This window comes from Neomonachus schauinslandi, chromosome 14 (genome assembly GCF_002201575.2).
Source record: "Neomonachus schauinslandi chromosome 14, ASM220157v2, whole genome shotgun sequence".
In the NCBI taxonomy this organism is placed as follows: domain Eukaryota; kingdom Metazoa; phylum Chordata; class Mammalia; order Carnivora; family Phocidae; genus Neomonachus; species Neomonachus schauinslandi.
In genome coordinates, this window is record NC_058416.1 from 70,015,453 (window position 1) to 70,033,552 (window position 18,100).

An 18,100-nucleotide genomic window follows, 5' to 3' on the forward strand; every position below is an offset into this window, starting at 1 on the left:
TATACTTAAGCCTCAGCAAGTTTCAAGCGAATATAAATGAATATTAATAATCACCAGCTGAGTGTCCTTGGACAAATCATTTTACCTTTGTATATCACAATTCTGCCCTGTAAGGTAAGAGACCTAAATTCAATGCCCCAAACACCTATGTAGTGATACCATTCTACGTTCCTATAATTTTACCTGAACTGCACCAAGTCACCTTGCAAAGAATGTTAAGTAATACCCCTGTTATACAGAAAAATCTGAAGCCCAGGGGCACCTGGATGGCTCAGTCCATCAAGCGTCTGCCTTTGGTTCAGGTCATGATCCCAGAGTCCTGGGATCAGGCCCCACATCGGGCTCCCTGCTCAGTGGGGAGCTGGCTTCTTCCTCTCCCTCTGCTTGCTGCTCCCCATGTTCGTGCTTGCTCGCACACTCTCGCTGTCAAATTAAAAAAAAAAAAAAAAAATCTGAGGCCTAAATAAGTTAAATGACTTGCCCAAAAGGACAGTAAGATGAAGGCGAAGCCAAGACAAGGATCTGCTGTTCTGAGATTTCTCAAACTTTGTTCTCTCCAAATATTTTAGCCCTCCATCAACTCCTTCCCTTCTGATAAGGTATGACATACCAAAAAAAAAAAAAAAAAAAAAAAAAACCCACCAATTTATGCATTTTAAAAATCCATTAAGCTATACACTTGTTTGTGCACTCCTCTGTATGTTTGTTTTATATCATAATTGAAAAAGGTAAGGGGTGCCTGGGTGCCTCAGTCAGTTAAGGGTCCAACTCTTGGTTTTAGCCAAGATCAAGTCTTGATCAGGTCTTGATCTCGGGGTTGTGGATTTAGGTCCCATGTTGGGTTCCACACTGGGCATGGAGCTTACTTTAAAAAACAAACAGGGGTGCCTGGGTGGCTCAGTCGTTAAGCGTCTGCCTTCAGCTCAGGTCATGATCCCAGGGTCCTGGAATCAAGCCCCGCATGGGGCTCCCTGCTCGGCGGGAAGCCTGCTTCTCCCTCTCCCACTCCTCCCTGCTCGTGTTCCTGCTCTCGCTATCTCTCTGTCAAACAAAATCTTAAAAAACAGGTAAAATGTTTCATCATTAAGTGTATTCCTTTATGAAAGGAAGTAGTAGAAAAGTTTAAAAAAAAAGCTAAAGGGAGACAAATTCAACTGATTATGTTTACTAAAATTTTGTGAGGGTAAAAGTTTTAAAAACTGAGGTATAATATACCTACAAAAAAGTGCACTTAAGTATAAAACTCAATGATTCTCAAACAGTTGTCTGAAGACAACCATGAAATCATCACCCAGATCAAGACACAGAACATTACCAGCACCCCTAAAGTCTACCTTGCACCCATCACCAAGATAAATAACCATTATTCTGAGTTCAATTACCATCTCTTAGTTTTGTCTGTTTTTTAAACTTTATAAAAATGGAATCACACAGTATGTTGTCCTATGAATGGGTTCTTTCACATATACTTTTAATTTTTCTTCTTGCAAACAAAAAGCATTTAGGTTAGCCAGATAGTAAGAAACATTCTCTCAACACTATCAAATGTTCAAATTTTTTTTTATTCTTATGTTAATCCCCATACATTACATCATTAGTTTTAGATTCAAATGTTCAAATTTAAACCATAAATCATTCTCAAAGCAAACCACTTCTCAATCTAAATATTGATTTATTTAAAGTCAAGTATAGCTGGTATTTCTTCTCTACCCAATGAGTTTTGTTGTTTTTTTTTTGCTTGAAAACTGAATTTTTCTTTAAGTTTTTATTTCAAGCACAATCCTTAAAACCCATCACCTATTTCACCCATGCCCCCACCCACCACCCCTCTGGTAACCATCAATTTGCTCTCTACAGTTAAAGTCCCAATGAAATTTCTAAGCTATTTTCAGTTACTTTTGGTTGGAGAAAATAGAGACCCAAAATGTCTCAAATATTATTCTTTCATCAGTAAAATTTGAATTGTAACCATTTTTAAGAGGCAGGAAAATAATCATGAAGAGATTTCAGACCATAATTATCTTAAAATTACATTTTTAAAAGATTTTATTTATTTGACAGAGTGAGAGACAGCAAGAGAGGGAACACAAAGCAGGGGGAGTGCGAGAGGGAGACGCAGGCTTCCCGCTGAGCAGGGAGTCCAATGCGGGCTCGATCCCAGGACCCTGGGATCTTGACCTGAGCTGCTGAAGGCAGACGCTTAATGACTGAGCCACCCAGGCGCCCCATAAAATTACATTCTTTAATGTTGCTCTCATACCTTGAAAAGAGTTATCCATTACTGCCAACATTGAACACAAAGAGTAAAAATGTAAAAATCTGTTTTGCACTAGAATGTCTAATTCCAACACCGTTTTGCTAGCACTGCAATAAAAGTTTTAGATAACTAAATGCCTCTATTTTATCCTGAGATCTCTTCCTATGGTTTAATCTACATCTGTTTCAGTCCATACTCTGCTATCCAACATGATAGCCACTAACCATATGTGGCTAATTAAGTTAAACTGTCAACTATACTTAATTTAAATGTCCTTTTTTTAACTGAACTTAAAAAAAATTTTTTTAGTTTCTTGGTCAAACTAGCCAAATTTCAAATGCTCAATATGTACTGAACAGTGCAGATATCGAACACCAGGAAGGATCATCAGAAGTTCTAGTGAACCAGCACCTGTTCTATAAATGCGATCTCATCTCCCACTCACCTTTAGCCCTTTACTATACTAAAACTTAACCTAAGAAAATGATGATCAATGACTAGCATGGATCACCAAATCCAATTATTTCCTTAGCCCTCAGCTTCCCTCATTTCACTCAAACTTAACTGATTATCACTTAATTTAGAAATCCTCTCTTCTCTGCTTCCACTATGCCTCATTAACCTAATTTTAACAGTTTTAATTTTATCTTCTTCTCCCACCCCCCTAAATGTGATACTCAATCTTTGGCTCTTCTAGGTTCAAGATCTCATCTAGATGAGGCCAACCTACCTTTCTTCCTACCTCAAATTCTCTATATCCAAGCTCCTGCAGGACATTTTTACTTATCCCCTGGCCTCAATGCTAAATGTGGGAAGGATTTCATTTTAGTCCTTTTCCAAAACCAGCTCCTCCTCCCAATTCCACATTTCTGTACTATCACTATTCACCAAGGCCCAAAACCCATTAACTCTGAATCATTGCTACTTACCTCCAATTCAACTAGTTCACAAATGTTTGTCTATTTCCTTTAGGGTGTCAACTAGCAATCTTCTATCTTAATCTAGCCACCTCAATTACCACCTTGCCACCACCTTAATTCAGGTCCTTATTACCTAATTATGTGTACAGTACAGATTCTTCACTGTTTTCCAATCTTCGCCTGCTCCTAATCATGCAACTGCTATCAGACACATCTTCCCCAAAATTGCCTTTTATCTCAAAAGTCCAAAAGGACTCAGTATAGAGAGTAAAAGAATATTCAAACACCTTATTTATTTCAACAATCTGTAGCCAACATACTTTGCAAACTTGTCTTTGAATCCTCCATCTTCTGTCTTAGCTAGAAAAATCAAAATCATTCCCCAAACACTGATTTATGTCCCTTACCTATATAAAGCTGGGACTCTTCCTCCTCTCTACAATTTTTTCTTTAAGGAGGCTCTATGCCCCACATGGAATTTGAACTCATGACCCTGAGATCAAGAATCCCATACTCTACCCACTGAGCTGGCCAGGCTCCCCTCTACCAATATATTAGTTTATATATTAGGAAACTATCTTCTCAGCATCTCATAAGTAGCACCCATTTTGAACAAACCTAAATGAACAGGCCAGGAATAAGAAAGTTACAAATATACATATTGGTTTAGCTTTAATATAAAGGCATCTATATTTATTACATGCAATTCTATTCCCCAAGAATTTATTTTGCAGAACTATTTCTGTAGAAATAATCCGACCGTTGTTCAAAAGTATAAAGTACACTATCCATTACAGACAGCACTTTTGAGGTTAAAAAAAAAAATCCCTAGATGTCAATCAGTAAGGGACCAGGATAAATAATAGTGTCTATCAAGTTTAAAAAAAACAAAAAACTACATAGGGGGTGCCTGGCTGGCTCAGTTGGTGGAGCATGCAACTCGACCTCAGGGTCATGAGTTTGAGCCCTACATTGGGTATAGAAATTACTTAAATAAACTTAAAATTAAAAAAAAAAAAAACAGTCCTTAAAAATGGGTATACCTACATTTTATGATAGGGTAAGATGTAATACACTATTATTGTGAGAAAAAAAGCAAACTGTAGATCAGCATGATAGTATGATCCTATTAGAGGGTAATCTTTAAATCTATATATTAATTGAAAACAACTATCAACAGGGAACTAAAACTTCCCTATTCACACAACTAAATAAATTAAGTAAATACATATATATTGACACAGATAAATTTCAAGCTTTTCAAATCGCAGAACATATATACTTAGGTACCATACATATCTGAAACACACAATACTACAAGTTAAATACATACATCTATAGGAAGAATATAAGAGCATGGGTTAAGAAAGATAGATAACCTCTGGGTAACAGAAACAGGATCTAGGAGGAGAGCAAAAGGGACTCCAATTGTATGATATTTAAATTTTAAAAACAAACATAAACCTTTCAGGCAAATCTAACAAGATGTCAATATCTATTAAATCTAAATCAGCATCTATTAAGTACATGACATTCTCTGTATTTTTCTGAATTTTTGAAATATTTAAATTTTACTTTTAAAAAAAGGAAAGGCAGGGTATGGAATTTAAGAACAGAGGAGAATGGGCTTTGTAGACTTCTATAGGGTATTTTCTTTTCACAACCTTGTTATTCTTTACTATAAAACTTCTAACTGAAAAACCCCATAAACCTATAGTAGTACCTACATTTATTACCTTGATTGCTCTTCAACTTTAATCTTATTCTTTAAAAAAAATAAAGGGTAGATAATTATAAATGCCTTACCCCAAAAATCTAACATTTAATGTGCAGAAAAAAAACACAAGCTGACAGGCTCTATCTAATCACTTAAACTCTAAAGGATATATTACATAGATCTTCCTAAAATATCACTAGTATATAAACTTAAAGTGACTCAACTCTAAGCTGTTATTAACACCAAAATCCCAATGAGACTACATTGTCATAATAAAAGTAATTATTCTAAATATCCTCCAGTTCAAATTACATGTATAAAATCCTATCACCTCTTAGTTGCTATAATCCCACTTAATATTTAAAACACACACACACACACACACACAGCTATAGAACTTGCTCAAGTCCACATGGCAAGTCAGCAGGAGAACTGGGAATTCAGGTTGAGTCCTGTGTTTAGGGTTCACAGAATCCGATTTTTCTTTTCAAGGCAACATTCTTAAGTCTCAATCAGCTCATCAGGAAGAAGAAAATTAGATGGAGGTCTTCTTGTGTTTAAATGTAATCAAAGCTCAGTCTCAGTCACAGTGGAGTTTACAATGAAAGTTCAAATGCTTGCTTGCACCATTCCTCCCCTACCACTTCCTACAACTGCCACTCTGCTTAGGAAGTGGAGCCAGTTAACCACCCACTTTCTCATTGGTGACTGTAACTTAAACCCTCTTAAGACACCCAATGAAAACTAAAAACATCAAAATGTACTTTAAAATAGCCATTTTTCCTAATAAGAGCAATACATGCTCATAGAAGATTGGGAAATTACAGAAGAATATGAAGCAGAAAACAGTTACACTATCCCACCAGCCAGAAATTAATCATGATTAATATTTCTATTCCTGTCTTTCCAGGCTCTCTTTTATAAAAGTGTATTAGTTCACTTACTAAACACGATTTTAAGTACAGCAGAAAAGGGAAATAACATACTAGTTCTTTTGAAGACTAATCTTGTGTTTTCTAAGCCAAAACCATGTATGTATACATGGAATCAGAGAGAATGAGACAAACCAGAGAAATCGTATGTGCTCCTTTTCATTCACCCCATGGAAACCACTGAGTCCATGTTTCAAGAACCATTATATAGGGCGCCTGGGTGGCTCAGTTGGTTAAGCGACTGCCTTCGGCTCAGGTCATGATCCTGGAGTCCCGGGATCGAGTCCCGCATCGGGCTCCCTGCTCGGCAGGGAGTCTGCTTCTCCCTCTGACCCTCCTCCCTCTCATGCTCTCTGTCTCTCATTCTCTCTCTCTCAAATAAATAAATAAAATCTTAAAAAAAAAAAAAAAAACCATTATATAGCCAAAAACTAATGTTTCCTTCTTAAGGAGCAGCCTACTATATAAATCTCTCTCTCTCTGTCTCTCTCTCTCACACACACACACACACACACACACAATCAGTGTTGGCAGTAGGAGGAACACACGTAGTAAAAGGAATTAAATCAAGACTGATTTTTTTTTTCATCTCCTTGAAACTATCCTGAGGAGAAAGCAAAATATCTGAAAGGCTGAAAAAAATTTAAAAATTAAATATCTGAAAGGCTGATGTAAAATTAATGATCTCTCCCACAAAAATATTTTCTGTGCACATCAGATGAAAGAACAATGTAACTACAGAAAGTTGTAACTATTTGTTTTACAATACTATAACTTATTTACATGTGTAAATAAATACATAAGAGTTTAAATAGCCCATAAGTACTGATACCTTAACTCTGTACCAAGTAGTACCTAAGTGCAGGAAGTGAGGGAGAACAGCCATCAGTACCTACTTCTGCAGGGCTCACAGTCTACCTCTTTAAATATGATGTCAAACACCAGGCATGTGGCCTCGGAGGAACAGAAATCACATCACTCATTAAATTATGCTCTTAAGTACTTGAGGGTCTAAGAAGATATATGTGAAAGCACCTTATAAATCATGCTACGTAAGGTAAAAAGAAAGCACTGTATAGAGCAACCACCTTCAATATAAGTTATCTCATTTCTTTTAACTGACAAAAAAATAATCACAAGTTGCTCTTTTCACAATCTCTAAGACCTCAATATTATCTTTCTCTGACAATGAACCATATGAAATAACTGAAATTAAGTTCCCCAGGATGAGACGAGAAAGGGAATTCATTTTTCTAGTACAAAAAGCACCATTTCCTGATTTCATTACATACGGTAGGGGGCAGGGGGAGGCGCAAGTTATTCAAACTTAATAAAAGTTACTTTTTTTTTTTTTTTTAAAGATTTTATTTATTTATTTCAGAGAAAGAGAATGAGAGAGAGCACATGAGAGGAGGGAGGGGCAGAGGGAGAAGCAGACTCCCTGCCGAGCAGGGAGCCCGATGCGGGACTCGATCCAGGGACTCCAGGATCATGACCTGAGCCGAAGGCAGTCACTTAACCAACTGAGCCACCCAGGCGCCCCAATAAAAGTTACTTTTTAATCTAAGATTCATCATGGAAAGTTTCAGCCCAATAAAGCATTTTTAAAAAGTTAAAGGTTCAGGCTCTTCCAAATGGATTTAGAGTGACAGACTAATTGTGGTATTTTGCAAGCAAAGGAAAGCAAGCAGCAATTATTCATCCCTTCCCTTGGTTTCTAGGCTCTTAGAAAATAGGGATATGTTATAACCAAACCACTTTCCATAAAGTACAGACTTTTAAAAATATACTCTACACAGTATCAGTTCTTCATATCTAAAAGAAGTAGACTACTTAAGATTGTTTCCTATCCCATGATTTTCCCTTTTCAAATTCAGCCACGTCAACAATGACAATCGGTATCAAACTGATACTTTGAGTAAGGTTTATATGTTCGCCCTATTGCAGATACGACTCTCAAAAGCATGGCACGCTTTAGACTATCATAATCCAATCAGACTGGAGCACCTGCAGAACAAGAGGAAATGCCCAAAAACAATCATAAAGGCCCAACATTAAATCTTACAAGTCTAAAGCAATGATATTCAAAAAAAAAAAAATGCTCCACTGGGGTAAAGAAGAAAAATATTTGAACTTTATTTTTAACTTTTTTTTTTTTTTTAGATTTCATTTATTTCAAGGAGGAGGGGCAAGCATGAGTGGGGGTGGGTGGCAGAGGGAGAAGCAGACACCCTGCTGAGCAGGGAGCCTGACTCAGGGCTTGATCCCAGGGTCCTGGGATCATGACCTGAGCCTAAGGCAGACGCTTAACCGACTTAGCCACCCAGGTGCCCCACTTTATTTTTCTCATCCTTGTTAATTTTGATTATATTTTATATAGTACGTAATAACCAGTTACTATACATACTGTTTGTAAATTAAATAAATACTTAAGGATGAGGATTAATGCTCAAAATTTTTTTACCATAGAGATGATCAAAAATTTTGGAGACCACTGGCCTGATGTATTCTGTCACTGCACTTTCATTTTTACCTGCCCCTTCCACAGAGTTAAACTGTAGAGGCTAAGACTTGATGCTGAAAAAAGAACAAAAGGAAAACTATTCCCAAACTATTTTAAACTCCCACCAACAGGTTAAAAGATAATAAATCACTAGCAAGAATATGCAGAACTGGACACTAACATACTGTTGGTGGGACTTTTTTAAAAGATTTTATTTCTTAGAGAGAGAGAGAGAGAGAAAGAGAGCATGCGCACACCAGAGAGAGCACAAGCGGGGCGGGGGGGGGGGGGGGAAAGGGGGGGGGGAAAAAAAAGCCCCGTTTACCGGGGGGCCCTCAAGGGGGGTTGGTCCCAGGACCCCAAGGTCACGACCGGAGCCAAAGGGAAGATGTTTAACCACTGAGCCACCCAGGTGCCCTGGGACCTTTTTTTTTTTTTTTTTTAAGATTTATTTATCCATCTTAGAGAGAGAGAGAGAATGAGTGAGAGAGAGCCAAGCAGAAAGGGCAGGGAGAGAGAATCTCAAGCAGACCCAGAGCCCAGCACAGAGCCAGACTCAGGGCTAGATCTCATGACCCTGGATCATGACCTGAGCCCAAACCAAGAGTCCCAAGCTCAACCGACTGTGCTACCCAGGCACCTCTGTTTGTGAGACTTTAAAACAGACATCCTATCTATAGGACACCTATATTCAAATTTAAAATGCACAAACCCTTTGACCATATAAGCCAACTTTTAGGAATTTAGCCTATGGAAATAATAGCACAATTGTATAAAAAAAAGTCCAAAGGAATTCATGACAGAACTGTTTTAAGAGAAAAACTGGAAATGTCCATTAACAGGGAATTGTTGTAAATTATAATGCATCCACATCACAGAACAGTAAATAACCATTAACAGAACATCAATTTGACATGGAAAGTTGTTCTTTTTGAAGTATTCAGTAGATAATGCATAAGAAAAAAGGAGGGGCGCCTGGGTGGCTCAGTTGGTTAAGCGACCGCCTTCAGCTCAGGTCATGATCCTGGAGTCCAGGGATCGAGTCCCACATCAGGCTCCTTGCTCAGCAGGGAGTCTGCTTCTCCCTCTGACCCTCCCCCCTCTCATGTGCTCTCTCTCTCTCATTCTCTCTCTTTCAAATAAATAAATCTTAAAAAAAAAAAAAAAAGAAAAAAGGAAAATTAGCAAACATTACTCTAAATGGGATCATGGGTTATCTACTTTATTCTCCTGAGTTATCTCAATTCTTGTTTTTTGTATGATTCCCCGCCCCAACCCCACCCCCGGCACTGAATATGTATTTGTAGCTTTCACAATCTGAAGTAACAATTTCAGGGGCGCCTGGGTGGCTCAGTCAGATGGGCGTCTTGCCATCAGCTCAGGTCTTGATCCCGGGACCCTGAGATGGGAGTCCTGCATTGGGCTCTCTGCTCAGCGGGTAGTCTGCTTCTCCCTCTCCCTCTTCCTCTGTGCTCTCTCCCCCCTCTCTCGCTCTCTCTCAAATAAACAAAATCTTTTAAAAAATAAATCACCACAGTTATCTTCACCCTATGATGTTGCCACCTGCCATTTAGAAAACATAGCCCTAAACTTCACACAGAATGTACTAAACTCCTTCTACCACCACTCCAACACAATAAAATGGGTGAAATCTAGCAAATCTATTCCAAGTGCAAATTGTGAGACTTCCCAGATCCCTCTCTGAAGTTCCTACCACACTGTGATGATTCCTTGGTTTTTGCTTTTTGGGTTTTTTTTTGTTTTGGGGGTTTTTTTTTTTTAAATATTTAAGTACTCTGCACCCAGCGTGGGGCCCGAACTCACGACCCCGCGATCAAGAGTTTCATGCTCTTCCACCTGAGCCAGTCAGGTGCCCCAGTAACTATTCCTATTGGCATACAGGATGCAAGTGCTGAAAGGTTTCTCTAGGCTGAGTACAGTAGAAATCTTTTCTGTTGCCATATTAGCGACATTAGTAAATTCTACACTTGACAACATGTAATAGGTTTACCACTGCTCCAAAAGCCAACTCTTCCAAGAAAATAAAATAGGATTCTAATATAGTATCATACCCTTACATTTTTTAATTGCTTTTCATATACACCATTCCATTTGATCCTCCCTGACAAACTGAGATAAATAAAAATAAAGTGTTATTCTTCCTTTTATTAACAAGGGAATTGAAGCTCAGAGCGCTTATGTGGCTTGCCAGAAACAACACAGCTAACAAGGAACACAACTCAAGCTTGAACCCAGGACTTACCTATCTACCCATTCTCAGGCTACAATTTTCATTGTGAATATCTGATACAAACATGAACCTAAAAAGTATGTTAAGTTTCTAGATATGAGGGGCACTTGGCTGGCTCAGTCGGTATAGCATGCCACTCTAGATCCCAGGATTGTGAGTCAGAGCCGCACACTGGGTATAGAGTTTATTTAATAAAAAATATATTTTTTTAATTTCTAGATACAAAAGTGAAAATGAAAGCATATCAATATGGTACCAAAATAAAGATTAAAAACAGCAATGGATGTTAATTTTGGTAGCCTCTAAAATTATTAGGAATTCTAGTTCAACCCAATATGGATTTGATCTCATACTGTGTCTTAAGTGAACGTTTCACTGATTATAAAATTACATATAAATTTACCATAGAAAATTACAGAATTGGGTGGTCTGTAAGAAACAACTAAGCACATAAATTACACAAACTTCCCTAAACCATTCTTAATCTTGCAGCTTCACACTAAATTATGAAGTTCCTTATGTGAAATCCATTTTGATTTCAACACTAAGTGAATTACAACAGCATAAGTGTGTTGTTTCTGCATAATACTTGCAACATGCACTCAATTGCCAGAGCACTTTTGGACAACATCTAAAATCTGTAAGCTTAGAACCCAAAAATGTTCAAGGTTTTTTTTTTTTTAAGGTTCATCTACCTACATAAAATGAATACCAAATAACAGAATTACAAATTATTGAAGATTTGCAGAGGGGCGCCTAGCTGGCTCTGTCAGTAGAGCACATGACTGTTGATCTTGGGGTTGGGAATTCAGGCCCCATTTTGGGTATAGAGCTTACTTAAAAAAATAAAATATTTCTTTAAAAAAAGATTTGCAGAATCAGGCTAAAGAAACTACCTGAGACCAACAAGTATAGACCTTTAATTGTATAAATGAGAAAACAGAGGTCCAGAGAAGTGACTTTCCTAATAGCAGTCACATAGTAAATTAATGACACAGAATCTCTGCCAATCCACAGCCTCCCATTATTTTAAATGTCTCTGCATCTAATAAAAAGTCACTAAAAAGGGCCACGACACCTAAAAAAAATTAAGACACATTCAAGACCCAAAAACTGGGGGACAGGATAGTTTACAATGACAGTCCTAGGAGAAAAAAAAAAAGCTTGTTTTCCAAAGATGTTATTTTTAAGTAATCTACACCCAACATGGGGGCTCAAACAACCCTGAGATCAAGAATCACATGCTCTACCAACTGAACCAGCCAGAAGCCCCTAGAATATAGAACCTCTTAAAGGAATCCCAAAGTTCTAAACCACATAAGCTAAAAACTGGCTCTTTGATCCAATACAAGGTATCAAGTGGCTTTTTTTTTTTTTTTAAGATTTTACTTATTTGAGAGCGAGAAAGCGCACACACAGGGGGAGGGGCAGAGGGACAAGCAGAGTCCCCGCTGAGTGGGGAGCCCTATGTGGGGCTGGACCCCAGGACTCTGAGATCATGACCTGAGCCGAAGTCAGACGCTTAACCAACTGAGCCACCCAGGCACCCCTCAAGTAGCTTTTAATAACTAATGTTATCGGGCGCCTGGGTGGCTCAGTTGGTTAAGCGACTGCCTTCGGCTCAGGTCATGATCCTGGAGTCCCGGGATCGAGTCCCGCATCGGGCTCCCTGCTCGGCAGGGAGTCTGCTTCTCCCTCTGACCCTCCCCCCTCTCGTGTGCTCTCTCTCTCTCTCTCTCTCAAATAAATGAATAAATAAAATCTTTAAAAAAAAAAAAAAAACTAACGTTATCAACCACAACTTTTTCCCCCCCTCTCAATACTATTCATTTGCTCAACAGGTATCTGGGAGCACAGTATATGCTGTGGGAACTATGCTAGACACTGGAGACACCAAGAAAACAAAACAGCCTCTGGCTCTCAAATTGGACAACTGGATACACCTCTCTAAACTATTACTCCATGATTTGACAGGATATTTACCAAACTCCTTCACTACTCTACATAACTTTAACATTTTCTGCCTATTCTTCCAAACTTGTAACAAACCTCACCACACCCCCTCTGCAACATGAATACTTCTTGGGTAATTCACCATTCCACTTTATCACAGAAGGTGTTAACCAGAACTACAACAGATTTAAAAACTGACTTTACCACTCCTCATGGCCTGGGGCAAATTTCAAGAACTTTTCATAATCCACAATAAACCTTCCTGGTGCACAACCCTCATCTCAGATGACTGCTAACCTACCCACCCTACCCTCACTTTACTAGAAACCTGAGTCAGATGGTTTAGGAGCAAGCATGTTGAGATGTTGGGAAACACCTTCCATGGACCCCTTTGTGATCCAGAAGTAGACTTACTGCCTCTCCCTCTCCTTTTCATTCCTCTAGATCCTTTTATATATCTCTAGATATACCTCCAGTCAAGCAGCATCTAATTTTATCAAGTGTGTTCCCAAAGACTTACACGAATAACTTCTAGCAACAAACCTAATTTCCCTACCTAAATCCATTATATTTTAAGAGATGCTCAATTTTCAGTTTTAAATTTCTCAGGCTTCCCCTTCTTCCCTACCTCTCAAATTCTTAAAGCTCTATAAAGAACTAAAAGCACTCTCAGAAGTCATAATTAATGGGAACCTTATAGAATACCAAAGGTGACCAAAGCTGACTTTCACAGGTTCACAAACCTGGCTGACCAGAACCACTCAGGGAGCTTCGTAAGGATGGATTCCCAGGCCCCACCCTCAGAGATTTTAATTCACCAGGTCCTCCTGCATGGAGTTCAGGAACCAGCATTTAAGGCAGTCCATACTATTTCTGATGACCGTATTTAGGTAACTACTGAACTAAAGAACCTGGCCTACAAGCTGAGAAACATGCGTTCTCCTGTGGCTTGCTATTAACTACAAGTGGGGCTGCACCACTGTGTTGGTCACTTGAACTGCTCTGGGTCACCTGAAAATGAGGGAGGTAATTAGAGCTGAAAGAGGCCTTCATAGGCAGCCAATCTAAAAGTCTAGAACCTTCCAAATTTAGTTTAATATCACACATTGTACTGGGCTTACTCAAAACTGTGTCATTCTGGGGGCGCCTGAGTGGCTCCGTCATTAAGCGTCTGCCTTCGGCTCAGGTCATGATTCCAGGGTCCTGGGATGGAGCCCCGCTTCAGGTTCCCTGTTCCGTGGGAAGCCTGCTTCTCTCTCTCCCACTCCCCATGCTTGTGTTCCCTCTCTCACTGTGTCTGTCAAATAAAATCTTTAAAACAAACAAACAAAAACAAACAAAAAAAAAACTGTAAGCTCTTCTACCCACTCAAGTCATAGGCCCTAGAAGGGAAGACTTTTTGCATGCCACCAACCCACCTTACTTGGGTCTCCCAACAAAAATAACACAGGGGCACCTGGGTGGCTCAGTCGTTGAGCATCTGCCTTTGGCTCAGGTCATGATCCCAGGGTCCTGGGATCGAGCCCCGCGTCGGGCTCCCTGCTCGGCGGGAGGCCTGCTTCTCCCTCTCCCACTCCCCCTGCTTGTGTTCCCTCTCTCACTGTCTCTCTCTCTGTTGAAAAATAAATAAAATCTTTAAAAAAAAAAATTTTTTTTTTTAAAAATAACACAGATCATGTCTCTGGCCCTACAGAAACAGCCTTTAAAAAGGAAAAAGTCCCTGTCACCTCTTCATGTACAAATCACAAACGTTTTGCATAAAAAAATCATCTCATGTAATTCAACCCAAGCCTTCGGGAGCATCACCGTCCACACTGTGAGAATAGCTGAACCTCAACTAGAAGAGTATGCATTTTTTTCCTTTTGAAAAATTAGATTGTCAGATAAACAAAGTGGATGTCAAGATATTCAACCAGTCAAGAATTAAGGCCTCTAACTGGAGAAGACACCTGCACATCAATAGCTAACCGAAGACCAAGTGCAAAACTCAAACGAGATGATCAGACCCCAGAGAAGTCGATTAAAGTGCCATAAAACTGACCCCATTATTTTGAGGTAAGTTTTCCAGCCCAAAGTACAGCAAGTAATATTATCGCCAAGGGTCCTAAGCAGCACAATTTCCACCTGAGAAGTGGAGCTGTTTCACCAGTGTTCCCTGAACTCCCAACCGCCTCCGAACCATCCTTCCCACCCAAGTACTACCAGGTCAGGAGGATGCCCGGCTGCACAGTCGGCCACTCCTCCTTCCCACAAGTCCCGGGCCCTCACCGCTCGCCCCGGGGGCTCTGCTGGCCCCCGACCTCCGGCCTCTCGCCACCGTGGACTCCCACAGACCCGGTCGGGAGCGAGGGAGGCACACTCACCTCCCGGGGTCCGCGGGCACTTGTCCGGACGCTCCGGGGGCAGCACTTCACAACCCCAGCCCCATGGGCCCGTCCCTGCCAGGTCCGGGATAGCTGCCTGGGCCCGGGACCCCGCCTCCCCCGCGCTGAGGGTCCCGGCCGAGCCCGGCCGCTGCGCTCCCACTCCCCACGCCTCCCCCTGGCGGCCGCGGCCGCCACCCAGGACACCCCTCCCCGGGCCACGCACGCTGTCCCCTGCCCCCCGCGGGCCGCCGCCTCCTCAGAGGGTGACAGCCACTGCGCCGGGGCCGAGACCGGCCCCTCCTCCAGCCCCTCCTCACCCCCGGAGGAAGGGGGGGGCGTTCTTACCGGGCGGCAGGGCATGGCGAGGCCCGCCACGGCACGGCCTCCTCCGCCACCCCACTAGGCTCCCAGCCAGGGCCGGCGGGGGGCAGCGCCTGAGCCGTTGGAGCGTCTCGTCCGGCTGCTCCTCCGCTGCCGCCGCCGCCGCCGCCTTCTCACAACCACAACAACATGGCGGCAGCGGCCACACAGAGCGCGCTCCCGACGCCGAGCCGGGCCGCGAGCGGGGGCGCGCGCGCACGCTAGGGCCCTCAGTCCGCGGTCGGGGAAAAGAAGGCAGGCCCTCGCGGGTTGGGCAGAGGCGGGGCCCGGGTCGATGGCCACGCCCCGGTGGTGGGCGGGACTCCACACCAGCAGAGTGCCCTCTGCGGGAAAGGCTGACAGAGAAGCTCGAGTGGAGAAGGAATTAGAAACAGGTGGGCAACAGGCAAGGACGAAAACCAATGGTGGTCCTAAGATTTGGGGGAGGCATCTTTTCCCTGCCCTATAGCCCTGAGCAAGACAAAGCCTCACTCTACTTAACCAGTAAAATAGAATAGTAGTAGTATCTTTCACCTGTAGTTACAGTGAGGCTAAAACTAATTTAATATAACGCATATAAGTACTGCGTTGAGCTCAAGGCTCTCAGAATACAATTTCAAACTGCTTCAGCTGAACCTCGGCTGGAAGAAATGAGTTTTCAAACAAACAAAAATTGTACCCTATCCACAATAGCCTGCATATGAATTCTACAAGCCAGAATGGAATTATTTTAGGCCCTTAACAGATTAACCTCTTCAGGGTTGCATTTCAACAATATACCCTTGACTTTTCTGGAAAATAGCTAAGAGAACCAGTCAAATGAAATCTGTGTTTGCATTTGTTCTATTTTTTTCCCACAGCACTCTGCAATTATTTATCCATCTTTCATGTTTATTGTGTTTCTATCCCATTCCAATGTAAAAGCTACTTTAAGATAAAATTCTTTTGTTCATCACTTTATCCCCAACACCTGGAACTGCCCATGGCAAGTAGTGGACAAATTTTTTTTTTTTTTTTTTTTTAACGTTTTTTTTTTTTAGAGAGCGCGAGTGCGCAAGAGAGCACATGCTTGGGGGGGGGAGGGGGAGAAGCAGACTCCCCTCTGAACAGGGAGCCCATGCGGGGCTGGATGCCAGGACCCTGAGATCATGACCTGAGCCAAAGGCAAGATGCTTAACCGACTGAGCCACCTGGGCGCCCTCAAATTTCTTAATTAACAGCTAATATTTAGTTATACAATTCATCTAATTGAATCTTCACAGCTTTAATAGGCAGATACTATTACCTCCATTTTACATATCAAGAAACTGCAGCCCAGAATAAGATGCACTAAAACAAAATTCAAACCCAACCCCAACTGACAACAGAAATTATGCTACCAGCCACTGGACTGTATTGCCCACTTCATGAATTGTCGCCTGAAACAGAATCCCAAGTAAAAAATCACGTTAGAGTTCAAAGTTAGGAAATGCTTTGCTGTACTCCCACAGAATCAGGTATGCTTCCTTTCTGATAATTAATTAGTATTATGCAGCTAATTGTGTATCTTTTCACCTTGGCTTCCCAAAAGCCCAAGGCTAAATCTGAAGTTCAGTGGTAGGTAGCCTACTGTTGGCCATTCCAGTCCGCATATTAACTGTGGTTTTCTCTCCCACCTCAACTTTGCACTTTTATTGATATTTTACTGTCCTGATTTCCCCTTTCCGCTATATGATTATATCCTTTACCAAGAGAGGAAATAGTAGGTACATAGATGAATGACAAACAAACAAAAACACAGCTTTCCCACCTGTTTTTTCTACTATCTGATAAAGTCAGGCTCCCATCAGGTTCGTCCCTTCGATGCGCATATTCTGCTACCCCGGCCTCTGCTCAGGCAAAGACTGAAGGATGGGGTTCCATAGTCGGTTGGCCTCTGATTGGATTGAAGCTAGCACCTGACTCCAGGACAGTCTGCCCATAGGCTGGCTAGCTTCCAATGACGTGGCTAGGGGCAAAGATTCAGCCAATGCAACAGCTCCCCTGAAATCCTCAGGGAAAGAGGGGCTCGTTGGCATACCACTTAGTCTTCTGTTTTAGGCAGAGTATCATCGATATTTGCCTTTTTTTTTTAAAGATTTTATTTATTTATTTGACAGAGAGAGACACAGTGAGAGAGGGAACACAAGCAGGGGGAGGGAGAGAGGGAGAAGCAGGCTTCCCGCGGAGCAGGGAGCCTGATGTGGGGCTCGATCCCAGGACCTGGGATCATGACCTGAGCCGAAGGCAGACGCCCAACCGACTGAGCCACCCAGATGCCCCTCGATATTTGCCTTTTAACTTGGGTTAAGGAATTTTAAGCTGAGTCCTCAACTAGTACATGGAAGGAGTTTCTCTATGCCCATGAAATCGCTATTTGTGTCTCCTCATTCTCATAATAGCTAACATGGATTGAATCTTAAGATGTGGTGACGCTGTGAGCACTTTACATGTATATCTAATGTAATCTTAACAACCCTAGGCACAGGTATTGTTATTCTACCTGATTTTACACGGAAGGCAGTATAAAAGCCAGAATTTGAACCCAATTTGATTCCGAAAGCATGCTTTTTTTTTTTTTTTTAAGATTTTATTTATTTATTTGACAGAGAGAGCGAGAGCAGGAACACAAGCAGGGGGAATGGGAGAGGGAGAAGCAGGCTTCCCCGCCGAGCAGGGAGCCCGACGTGGGACTCGATCCCAGAACCCTGGGATCATCATGACCTGAGCCGAAGGCAGACGCTTAACGACTGAGCCACCCAGGCGCCCCCCGAAAGCATGCTTTTAAACTTCATCTACACGTCATCCCCCACTGCTGCCCAC

General features: G+C 41.5%; 1 protein-coding gene across 1 annotated transcript in view; it reads right to left on the reverse strand.

Moving 5' to 3' along the window:
* The window catches only part of MTMR3 (myotubularin related protein 3), a 140,459-nt gene extending 125,023 nt beyond the window's left edge, over window positions 1-15,436 (reverse strand). The window contains exon 1 of the mRNA XM_021703608.2: window positions 15,245-15,436. The gene's annotated coding sequence lies outside the window, so the exon portion shown is untranslated. The remainder of the gene's footprint in view (window positions 1-15,244) is intronic.
* Window positions 15,437-18,100: the final 2,664 nt, after the last annotated feature.